Genomic DNA, 12309 nt, shown 5'->3' on the forward strand with positions numbered 1-12309 from the left:
ATAGGGACGACGACGACCGTAATTTGTCCATAAAGTTTTAGTCATGATTTTCTCAACCATTATCACTTCAGTGTTTTCCAAAGAATTATCACTTAACTTTGACGATTATTTTGAAATTGGACATTTGGATAAAATCACTCAAGATTGAAGGGAATGTTTCACTTGGATGAGTGGCCCTATCCTCATTTATAAAATTGTAATTTTTTTTTTAAACTAGTTGGACCCCATGCGCATAGCATCATAGTTTGTCAAAACTATACTCTATTTTTCTTAATTTTTCAAATAAATGAAACATATCCACACCAAGAACTATGCTCATCGGCTGTGTATAGGCAAAGATACAAATATGATTAACTGTTGATAAATTACAAAAATAACATGTTTAGTGTACTTGGGTCAAGGATTTGCTAGCTACAAGATATATATATTCACAGATTGCATGCATTAATGTGGTTATTGGAGGAGCTAACTCGTCATCAAGAAATGTAAGCACGATAAAGAATATAAGATTAACTAGAGATTCTATCCTGAATCATCTTACTCTCTTGTATGGAGATTTAGAAATAGATTAGCAAATTCTTATACCTGCATTACAGCTTCATCTTCTATCCCGCCAACTTCCCAATATCATGGTAAAGCCATGCCTTCTATGTTTAATACCACTTTAAGGTATTCCAAGTTCACTTGCAAATCGATGTTTGAAGTTTCAATTGCTTGACATGGCCATCTAGCAATTGCAACTTGCAAATGTCACACAAAGCAAGAAAGTCATTATTTGAAAAATAGGCAACTAATCTGACATAATTAAACCATTTTCATGACCTCACAAAAATCAAAAGAGTGGGAATTGATCTCATAGATAAATTTAGAAGGAAAGATTCATAACTTAAAATAAGTTTAATTTTTTACCAATCCATTCATTTATATTCAAACATGGAATAACAATTCTTATAAAATCGTATATTTGATGCTCTAAATTAAAATAACAAAGGGGAATTCTATTGGAATCTTACCTCTTGACATCTAGTCCCAATCCATAATAGTTTTGCAATGTCGAAAGAGTTGTTGCTACCATTACTGGAGCAGACATCTACACATACAAGTTGCTTTAAAAATTCAAATATAGTAAGCAAATTCCCTGGATAAAGAACATTCTATAATAAACATTCACAAATAATTAGTTGAAAACAATGTGATCCCAATATAGGAAGATTACATTTACATTACAATTTAAAAAAAAAAATGAACATGATTCCAAAATATAGGATGTAGTTGATAATAAGATACTATATATCTTTCTTCCAATAATTACTCATAGACTTAATAGAGAAAAGTAAAACAACAACAGGAATTTGAAGTCCGAATTCAAAACAATCAAGAACAGTGAAAAAAGGGTCATCCAAGGATAGGGATACAAAACATTATGGAGATCAATGCAAAGAAATAGAAAAGGAAAGCAATAAGCATTATATGCTTATGAATTTTTTTGTGAAGCTGTGCAACTGAATATGCCCAGGAGGAGTACATTCCAGCAAACCCCTCTGCAAATGGTAGTGCGTTTTGTAGCTATAAATGGTAGAATGGATGAATAGTTGCCTACTCCCACGAATTGTAAGAAAATGAACAATGCCCTAGTATGTTGATCATGTTCGCCATTTCTTCAGAACAAGAATCATAACATTGAAAGGAAATAAAAACAAATATTTGAATCCAGGTCATGACTTATTGGAAAATTTGATTGTTGAACATAATTCTTACTGAGAAATACAGATTTTTGGTGAACGCTATACATTACAATTGGGGTTTGCTCTATTTGATTGCTTAGTCTAAATGCGATAGATTAGTTTGGTCTATGTCACATCATTTTTTTTTAAAATTGCTGATTTGGTTTTAGAGTCCATCATCAGGAATTTGTAATTTCTTTCTAATTAAATTTGATAACAACCAATTAGGGAAAATTATAAAAAGGCTATTGATTCTATTATTTTGTTTCCTTGGGTAGAAACACGTGATGTACGGATTGAGATAGAAATTGTTTGGAGTGGTTTATTTAACAATTTAGAGTGATACATCTATATTTGGGATTGGGTGGTTTTAGAATGCAGATTACTTAGGAATTGGCAATTGATGGAGAAATTTATGCTTTGCCTACACACCACCTGCAGAAATTTATGCATTGCCTAATTCTTATCAACTCTAAATTTCATCAGTATTCTATGACACCAAGTTCTTAGATTATTAATTAACCATCACTTTTTGAGAAACACAAATAAAAAGACTTCAGAAGATATTTGGAACAAATCAGGGGTAACATATTCTTTGGGCTCATGTTGGGTGGCCTCTTTCTATCTCTTTCTCCAGATAAGGAGACCTTTCACACAGTATCACAGACAGCTTTCTATCCAAAAGAATGTTGTTTCTAGGCTTGTAGCTCTTTTTTCTTTTCTTTTTTCCCCCCAACTTTATACAATAAAAAGTTTTCCTTTGTGAACTACTTTAATAGTGAAACCAAAGCTACAATTTGTCTTCTTTTCTTCATAGTAAATAGAATTGATTACAATTCTAACAAAATTAAACCTGTTTTACTTTATTTGTTTTCATTTATGGACTTTTGACTTTCAGCCAAGGTAGATTGCTGGTGATCTAATTTGGTAAGCATAATGACAATGATGTTGTGATCAAACTGAAACAGTTGTGATGTCGTCAATGACTGAAATCGGGTCGAATAATTTCTCTATTTCTTCATATTCCACATTGTGCATTCTATATTTGTTCATGTGCTCCTTTGAGGAATTCTTTGTATTAGTTAATGCTAGCCCCAACCAACATTTAATTCAAAAACAAAGAAAAGAGAAACTAAACATCATTAGAAGATCACCCCAAAAAATTCATATGAAACAAATAAATAAATAAAATGAAAATCCAAAAAACCCAAGTCTTGATATTGTCAAAAACATATAGGAAAACAAATACCCATAAAAAATCAAAAAGAAAAGAAAAAAGAAACCCATTAAAGAAGGTTCATGAACCAACCTTTCCAATCCAATTAACAACCTCTTTTGTAGCCCCCAAATTGAAGTCCCCATTCCTTACCATTGTTGTCTTCTGCACATAGAAGGCTTCATCAAAACTTGGAGCCATTGCAAACTTTCACTAATTTCTATAGATATTTATGATTTAATAACTACCCATCTTATCAAATGAGAATAATAGAATCATAGAAATCTCAGTTTTGTTCCTTGGATTGCTTTATAAGAAAATTAGAATTCTTCACTAAAGAATGTATGCAGAAACAAGAATGAAAAGAGTACAAAAACAAAAAGAGATGAAGCACTCTGTGTGTGTGTGTTTCATTTTGGCATATGATCGAGCACATAGTGGACACACAATTAAACAGTTGTGAGTATCAAGAATAGAGCCCCAAATAGACAAAAGGAAGAAGACACACCTCAGTTTCTGTAGGTTATTCCAGCTCATCGAACATACACCAATCCAGTATGTATGGCCATAAATATACTGAAGGTTCTGTTTCGGTGATGAGTTTGAAAACCCACTCACCTCTTGAAGATCTTCCACTGTTCCACCGATCGCACCACTCAACTCCCGAAGAGCTTATCGCTTGTGTCATGAGCTTTTCCCTTCTTGAAGGTTCCTACTGTTTGTGGTCTTCCTGAAACTGTGATAGCGGTGTATGCGTTTTGTGCAAGTTTCAAGAAGGGAGAGATGGTGGCCTCTGATTGGTTGGTCAATCGGTTGTAGATGTAAAACAAGCAGCAGCGTTACACCAAACCACCACCACCAGCGTTACACCATTCTTACATTTTTTTTATATATGTTATAGATATATTAACGCTTCATTTGTTTCAATGAAAAACGTTTTTCACATCTTCTTGTATTTGGTACGATAGAAAACTTGTCAACAAAAAATAAGCTTATTTTTGTGGAAAATATTTTTCACTTTTGAAAGGAAGAAAATAATTTTTGAATTAAATTTTTACCAATGCCACACACCACCTTCACTACCACTACCACCAACACCCTATCACTACCAACACCACGTTGCCGCCTCCACCACCATTACCGGCCCTTCCACCACCACCTTGCCGCCGCTACAACTATCCCCACTAATAAAATTATCAGTACATTAGTTTCAAGAATGCTATCAAACATTAAAAAAAAAATGTTTTTTATGGAAAAAAAATTTGAAAAAAATATTATGTGAAAAATATTTTTCAGTTGAAAATATTTTGCATCGAAACAAATGGAGCTTAAATTAATGAATCAATGAGCGATGATGTGTAGAGACTTACCCAAGATCATATGCAATAGGTGACTAATCCCTTGCTAACTTATCCCTTGAGCCAAGTTCTTTAACAATAATATACTAGACCTATCCATGGTGGTGAATTTTGATGGTGCCATCTTTCAGGATCAGCTAGTTGTTGGCGTGGGTGTTGTTGTGCGAGATGACCATGGTGCAGTACTGGGTTCTCTGTCAGAGCGAGTTCTGAGTTTATTAGGTGTCGATTGTGTTAAAGCACTGGCAGCTCTTAAGGCAATTCATTTTGCTACTGAGTTGGATTTGCAGAATGTGATTTTTGAAGGTGACTCTCTTAGTGTTGTCTCAACCATACTCCATGGTGGTGGTTCTCTCTCGTCCTTTGGACATTTGGTGGATGCATTCATAGCTGCTATGGCTCTTTTCATCATTGTAGATCTGATCATGTTAGCTGTTTGGGCAATCGAGTGGCACATGGCCTGGCACGGCTGGCGAAGCATGGCCCGCAATTATCGACATGGATGGAAGCGGTACCTGTTTCTCTGTTATTCTTGGTTCTCTCGAAGATGCCTTCCTAATTCTGTTATTACTTTTCCTCAAATTATATATATATATATATATATATATATATATTAGGCTATATCCATTGATTCATATTTAACGATATAAGTTCTTGGGTAAATTATGCAAATAGTCTCTATAGTTTATATGATGTGTCAATTTGGTCTTTGTAATTTTATTTTGCTTGATTTTGTCCCTTAATTTAACGGATTGTGTCATTTTAGTCTAATAAATAACGAGTATTAAATTAATTTAACAGAAGGTCAAACAATATGTCAATTTGGTCCTTGTATTTTACAAGATGTGTCAATTTGGTCCCTGTAGTTCCAATTTTCTCGATTTTTACAAGGACTAAATTGACACAATGTTTGATTTTCCGTTAAATTAACTTAACAACTGTTATTTATTGGACTAAAATGACACAATCCGTTAAATTAAAGGGCCAAATCAAGTAAATTGAAATTACAGGAACCAAATTGACACATCATGTAAACTTCAGGAACTATTTGCATAATTTTCCTTAAGTTCTTAAATCTAAAAAGTGGTACAAAAAAAAAATTAAGATGTTAGAAACCAAAATTCAATGACAAAATTATTTTTTAGGAACCAAATATTTTTGTTGTGAAAAGTGTCATCGTTATATTTTTAGCAACAAAAATTGGACATTGTGATGAATTATTATCATTTTGGGACCAAATTTTTTGTCTCAAAAAATAAGCCATTTTGAGACCAAATTATTTTGTTATTAGTGACATTTTAAAAATTTTGTCGATAAAAGCCTTGGTTTTTACTTTTCGGGATGACCTTTTAGCGACTATTCTCACGACGATAGAAATTGGTCCCTAAATGTCTTTTGTAACAAAAATTTTTACTTTTAGAGATAAAAAAATTTGATCTTTAAAACTCTTATATGTTGTAGTGACATTAGATAAATTGGATATTGTCATTTGAATCCTGATTGTGGAATAAAATCAAAAATGTGAGTTTCATAATTGAAAGAATCTAATGACATGTGTGAGCTTCAAAAAAAATTTGTGATTGCTAATTGATAATGGGAGTAGGCCTTTAGAAATTAATCAGACTAAGGGTTACTTTGGGAAGTTGGTTAAAAATTAATTCTTTGTCTTTTTTAGTTTATTTTGTCTTTTTGTTATGTAAAAGGTGATATAACTTAAAAAGAATAAAAAGTTAAAAGCTGACTTTTTACCAACTTCCTAAAAGAGCACTAAATAATTTGAGGATAAGGGGTCACTGTTGTGCGTGAAGCACAGCAGTGACTGTGGTGTCTCCATTTGAGGTGTATTATGACCTTATTTTTATAATCCAAACCGTCCATTTTATAGGGTTTGTTGAGTACTCCATGCCTACCAAAAATCATATTAATCGGATATCAACAACTATATGATCGATAACCAAAAAAATAAATAATAAGTTTTATTTTGAGAAATAACATAAATAATATGCAATTCGATCATATAGTTGTTTATATCCGATTAATATGATTTTTTGTAGGCATGAAGTACTCAACAAACCCTACAAAATGGACGGTTTAGATCATAAAAATAAGGCCATAATATTTCTCAAATGGATGCACCATAGTCACTGTTGTGCTTCACGTACAGCAGTGACTCCTTATCCATAATTTGACGAGTGCATCCTCGTAAGAACCCTATACTCATTATTGGTGATGATTTGATATATATTTTTAGAGAGGAAAAGTAATATCATTGTATTTTAGTTTTTTTAAAAAAATATTATATATTAGTAAAAAAAATTATGATATTAATTATTAATATTTATAAAAAAAAAATTATAATAATATTTTTTACTGGCACCATGGTATCAGTATAATTCCCCCTATTTGAAATACCCAAATTACAGTGCTAAAATTAGGGGCGATGACGGACTCTAGAAAAAAGTGGAGAAATTTGAAGACAAGAAGCATTAAAACACATATGAAACCCACATCTTTTTACTTTTTTTAATTTTATTTTAAATTTTATTGTAAAACCCAAACGTTAGTGTTCTATCGCATTCTATATTTTCCTCTCGAACCGAACAAGTACAGTTCCTTAAAACACACTAATTTGAAAGAGTTTGGGATTGCTGTTGCATGGTGCACAGCAGCAGCAGTTGTTGCACATTTTATTGGGCTCATTTCAAGGTCTAATTTAATAATCTGAACTGTTCATATTTTAGAAGATATCAAGTAAAATATACCTGTAAAAAATTACGTCGATCGGATATCATTGGCCTTTTCACCAAATCACATTTGTATTTAAAAAAAAAAGAAGATAAATATAATTTGAAATATAAAACTCAATATAAATGTGATTTGATAAAAGAGATAACTATATCTGATCGACATGATTTTTTGTAAGTATGTTTTACTTGATATCTTCTAAAATGTGAACGGTTTGGATTATCAACTTGTGCCCTGAAATTTGCCCAATAAAATGCTCAATAGTTGCTGCTGCACACCACACGCAGTAGCAGCAACTCCAATCACCATTTGAAAAGGCAAAGGTGTGATAGTATATTTGAGCACACAGCTTCTTTGAGCAACAAATAAATCTACAATTTTTTTTCAGGAAAAAAATAAAGATATGAAATACACCAAGCATAAAATACCAAAAAACAAAAAAGGATAGAAACTTGCAAACAAATTCTTAAATGCTATGTTTTTTATGGGAGCTTCTATTTGCACACACCCATTCTTTTTTTTGCACATCATTCTCAATACACACTTGAAAAAACAATCCCAATTTATTTTTCTCACTCCACACACCTTTTATTCCACATCTACTCTCAAATGTAAACCATGCACACACACACACCCAGACCCGTGACACACACAAACCCCTCAGACCCCCAGACCCGTCTCTCTCACACACACACCCATCTCTCACGCTTCCCAAAAGCTACATTCATCCACTGAAGACATCTCATTGAAGTATTGAAGTATTGAAGACATCTCATTGAAGCATTGAACGAATTCTTCACGTTTGGAGAACTTAGGTTAGTTTACTTATTTTAATCCTTATTCGTATTTCATTTTGTAATGTAGGGTTTGTTTTTACCATTTTTGAAACAAACGCATAGCCCACCGTAACTAAGCATGTTGTTCCTCATTCGAAACTAGTTTTCCGAACATGAAACACTTGTTCGGAAATAGAATTCTGAAAATTACCATTTAGTTTGACAATAGCATTCTGAATTTTTTTATTTGGTTCGACATTCAACTTTCGAAAGTAATGTTTTTTTTTTTTATTTTCAACTTCCGAACAGGATAGATATTTGCAGTTTTCAACTTCCGAATGGTTTTTTTTTTCCTCTTTTGTATATTCTTTATACAATAGTATAGTCATTAAATATATTAATTTTTGCAGATAATATGGATTCTGAACGTCAACAATGTGTTCCACCTACTACTTCAAATAGAAGACGTCGTGAATTGGATGTTGCCCATGAACGGGGATGAGGGCGTGGGTGAGGATAAGGTCGAGATCGTGATCCAGTTTCGATAGAATATGATATCCCCAGTGCCAGTCAAAGTCGTAACCAAAGTCGGAGACGAGCTGAAGGTGATGATATGCTTGAAATTGCCACGAAGGATGCCCCTTTACTCGATTCTTCTACTATCCAGGAAAAGGACCTTACTCATGCTTTCCCAAGTAGACCGACTGATCCATCAATACTGTGAAGTTTCAATAATCATGTCGCTACAGCTGCTTGGTAGGGAGAGATAAACATTCCTGAGTAGAAGTTAAATTTATTTGTATATGATTTTTTATGGTGTTATATGGTAGTTTCTAATGAGATATTAATTTGTTTTATAGGAATGAAGGCCCCTAAAGTGTCATAATCACTCTTCGAAGATCCTTACATGGGCTTGGTGGTCAGTAGACAACAACACCATATTCAAAGCCATTATTGAGCGGTTTGGGCTGTCACAGTTAGCTCGTTGCACTTATCAGTTTGTCAACAAGCTTCTAATCTCCAGTTTTGTTGAGAGATGGCAACCTAAGACGAACACATTTCATATGACAGTTGGTGAGATGACCTTGACCTTGGATGATGTTGGCACTATTCTTAGCCTTCCCATTATAGGCAGATCAGTCAGCGTATCAGATGTGACAGATCTTCATGGAGTTATACTACTGGTTTCTGGCTTAGGGATTATTGAATGTGTAGCACACGACGAGGTTTCTACTGTTGGTGGGAATTCAATCAGGCTTGAGTGGTTGCGAAGTCAATTTGCTGGTGTCACAAATTCAGACCCAGATAAGGCCATAGAGTACGTTACTAGAGCTTATTTGTTGTTTCTGTTGGGATGTACTCTCTTCAGTGACAACAGTGGTACCAGGGTTCCTATTGTCTACCTTGGCTTAGTGATGGATTGGGATCCATTTATACTTACGCTTGGGGTGCTGCTACATTAGCATTTTTATACAAACAGTTGGGGTATGTTAACTGATCCGGTGTTAAGCAGATCGGTGGTTATATGACTCTTTTGGAGGCATGGATTTATTATATGCCAACGACATAATAAATTTCTAGCACTCGGGAATATCTTCTGTATGGCATTCATCAAGGCTAGCTCTCTATCAGTGACAATAATCGCCGGCAAAACAAAACCATCCATGACATCATGCAATGTATCTAACACCCACGCATAGTTATCGGCCCTCTCAAACTGTAAGTATGCGAAAGCTACCGAGAAAGTCATTTCACTTGATGTCACTCCCGCAATTTCAAAAAGAGGAAGACGATATCTATTGGTTTTATATATGCAATCCATAATCAATATACGTGGGAAAGACCGAAATAAGTCCAAACTGGTAAGATGTGTCCAAAACAAGTCGATCACAGTCATCGTGGACTCTTCACATCGATGGAACTCAATGTAATTTTACTTGGCCAATTCACCCAATAAGTGTTGCATCTGTGATCTTCCAGCTTTCTCTACCACCCTGTTTTGATGGTATACATTGTAAATGGTTTTAAGTGTGCTTACATTGAGGGCATCTCACTGTTTCAAGGTTACTAGGATCTCTTTTGACCTAACCATGCTCTTTGACATATCCATTAACAATGATTTCTCATCCTTTGATAGCTTCCCTGCATATGAATGTCCCTCAAGGTGCTTCGCAGGTGGATGGTTATGCAATCTACATACTACGGTCAATGTCCATTCATCATTTGTGGTCAACCTATCAGCCCTTATATCAAAACGATAACCACACTTCTTCGTACTGGTTATTCTTGATGTATTGTTGCCATCATGTTTTAACTTTTTTGTTGCTCTATATTGGCCATTCCTCACACAAGTAAGATACATCCTAGGTCTTTTTTTCCCTCCACCATGATCTGATGTTTTGATTACAATGACCAAACCATTTCTCTTTCCAACTTCACATACCCAGTTGAGCAATTCATCCTTAATTTTGAATACCTACAAAGTCAAATAAATATTATCGAACATTTATATTTGTTGAGAAATTCAAAACACAATCATTATAATTTCGTAGAGTGAACCTGTTTAGTTGTGGATTGAGTAGTGTAATCCAATACACTATCCGAGCAAGCTTGGCTTCCTTGAATTGAGACATATTCCTACAAGTTTTGTACAACATTAAAAATTTGAAATGGCATTATAAAGACAAATTTGCAATTAAAACTGCAAATTTAGTATGAAATTTACGAATTTGGAATATAAAATCAAAAAAAAAATTACTTCATTCAAAAGTACAATGTCGAAAAAAATGCTACTGTTCGAATGTAGTTGTCCGAATTATTTTTAACGGTTCGGAAGTTAAATGTCGAAACTGTTAATCATGTTGTTTAATTTTGATGATGCTTAAAATATTATTTGAAAATTTTGAATTTTTTAATATACATATTTTATATTATTTGACACAAAATATTATATGTTTAAAAAATAGGTTATATGATATATTTGTTATAAATATTATTTAAATGGAAATATTTTGAAAATATCACTTTTCAATTTTTGACAAATTTAAAATTGATTAATTGTATTACTTTGACAAAATTGATTGATTGGTTGGCTGGTCACTATTCACTTTTTGATAAATTTAAAATTGATTAATTATATTATTTTGACAAAATTGATTGATTGGTTATATTATTTTGGCAAATATAATATTGATGAATTGTTTCCTTTTGATATACTCACATGGGATAATTGGTTATTTTTATTTGAGTGTATTTATAATCTCTTCAACAATTAAAAAACTTTTAGAAAGGGTATATCTATATTTTATCTGATATGAATATTATTTAAAGAGATTTTACTGTGCAATCAAATTTTTTAAATTAAAAAATTATTATATACAAGTCACTATGTAAATCTGTTTTCACATTATTGTTTTTTAAAAAAAAGTTAGCAGATCACTATTCATTGAGAATGACTTGACCAGCATTTTCAAACTTTTGTGGTTACTCCATGTGATTGAAAAAAACAGAGTAAAAAAAGAGTATCTTGAGCTCATGTCATCCATCGTCAGAAGAGGAGTGTCTCTCCTCTCAACGAGCAGATATTTGAGTATAAATTGAAGTGTTGTGTGTGGAAAAATATTAAGAACTTGAAGAGAAAAAATCTGTGTACTCCAAAATTTTGAGTGTATTGTATCCTGCTCTTTCACTTTCAGATCTAAGTGTAGTCTTTGTTCTTACACTCACATCTACTCTTTGTGAGAAAATTATTATAAAAGAGGGTTGAAGTACCTCTTCTCTTTTTTTTGATTATTTTGTGAGGAGAAATTTTGTAAGGGTAAGGTATTTATTGTTAAGTAAGATTCAAAAGATAAGAGTAAGACCTATGTAAAATCCACAAGCTTGTGAAGCTTTGGTGGTGTACTGATTCGTTTTAATAGTGGAGGTTCCTTGAGAAGTGGACGTAGGCCCGACGTACTGAATCACTATAAATATCTGTGTTTGATTTTCTCTCTCCCTATCTTCTTTATTTTTATTACTATTGCTCGATTATTTTATTTGTTGAAATTCGAATATTTTGATTATTATTTTTAATATTGTGAAATCATTTTTTAATAACTCAATTCACCCCCTTCTTGGGTTGCCTAGCTGGGATAACAATTGGTATCAGAGTCTAAACTCTAGTTTGTGTGACTTAACCTTCTTAGAGTAGATCATGGCAACTCCTAGTTATTCCTTACCTGAAGGACAAGCATCCAATAGGCCACCACTGTTTAGTGGCACAAATATTAGCTACTAGAAAACTAGGATGACCATACATGTTCAATCTAATGATTATGAATGTTGAAAAATTATTTGCAATGGTCCAAAAATTCCTACCAAAATCGTAGATGGCCTTAAGGTACCAAAACCTGAAGATGAGTGGAATGAATTAGATATTAGAATGGTCTAAATTAATATCAAAGCCACAAACATGTTATATCGCGCCTTAGATGCAACGAGTTCAACAG

At 33.1% G+C, this 12309-nt stretch overlaps 1 long non-coding RNA gene across 4 annotated transcripts; it reads right to left on the bottom strand.

The window, feature by feature from the left end:
- Positions 1-327: 327 nt before the first annotated feature.
- On the bottom strand, positions 328-3817 carry LOC145797164 (uncharacterized). Of its 4 annotated transcripts, none has more exons than XR_014338358.1 (4): positions 3449-3817; positions 3034-3105; positions 1014-1090; positions 328-740 (listed from the first exon to the last, which is right to left on the bottom strand). It is a non-coding gene; the product is annotated as an uncharacterized LOC145797164 (long non-coding RNA). The 4 variants fall into 4 exon arrangements; XR_014338357.1 differs by having other exon boundaries at positions 328-727; positions 3449-3813; XR_014338359.1 differs by having other exon boundaries at positions 1014-1106; positions 3449-3813.
- Positions 3818-12309: the final 8492 nt, after the last annotated feature.

The sequence above is a fragment of the Camellia sinensis genome, chromosome 8 (assembly GCF_055761805.1).
Source record: "Camellia sinensis isolate YWXY chromosome 8, ASM5576180v1, whole genome shotgun sequence".
NCBI classification, from domain to species: Eukaryota; Viridiplantae; Streptophyta; class Magnoliopsida; order Ericales; family Theaceae; genus Camellia; species Camellia sinensis.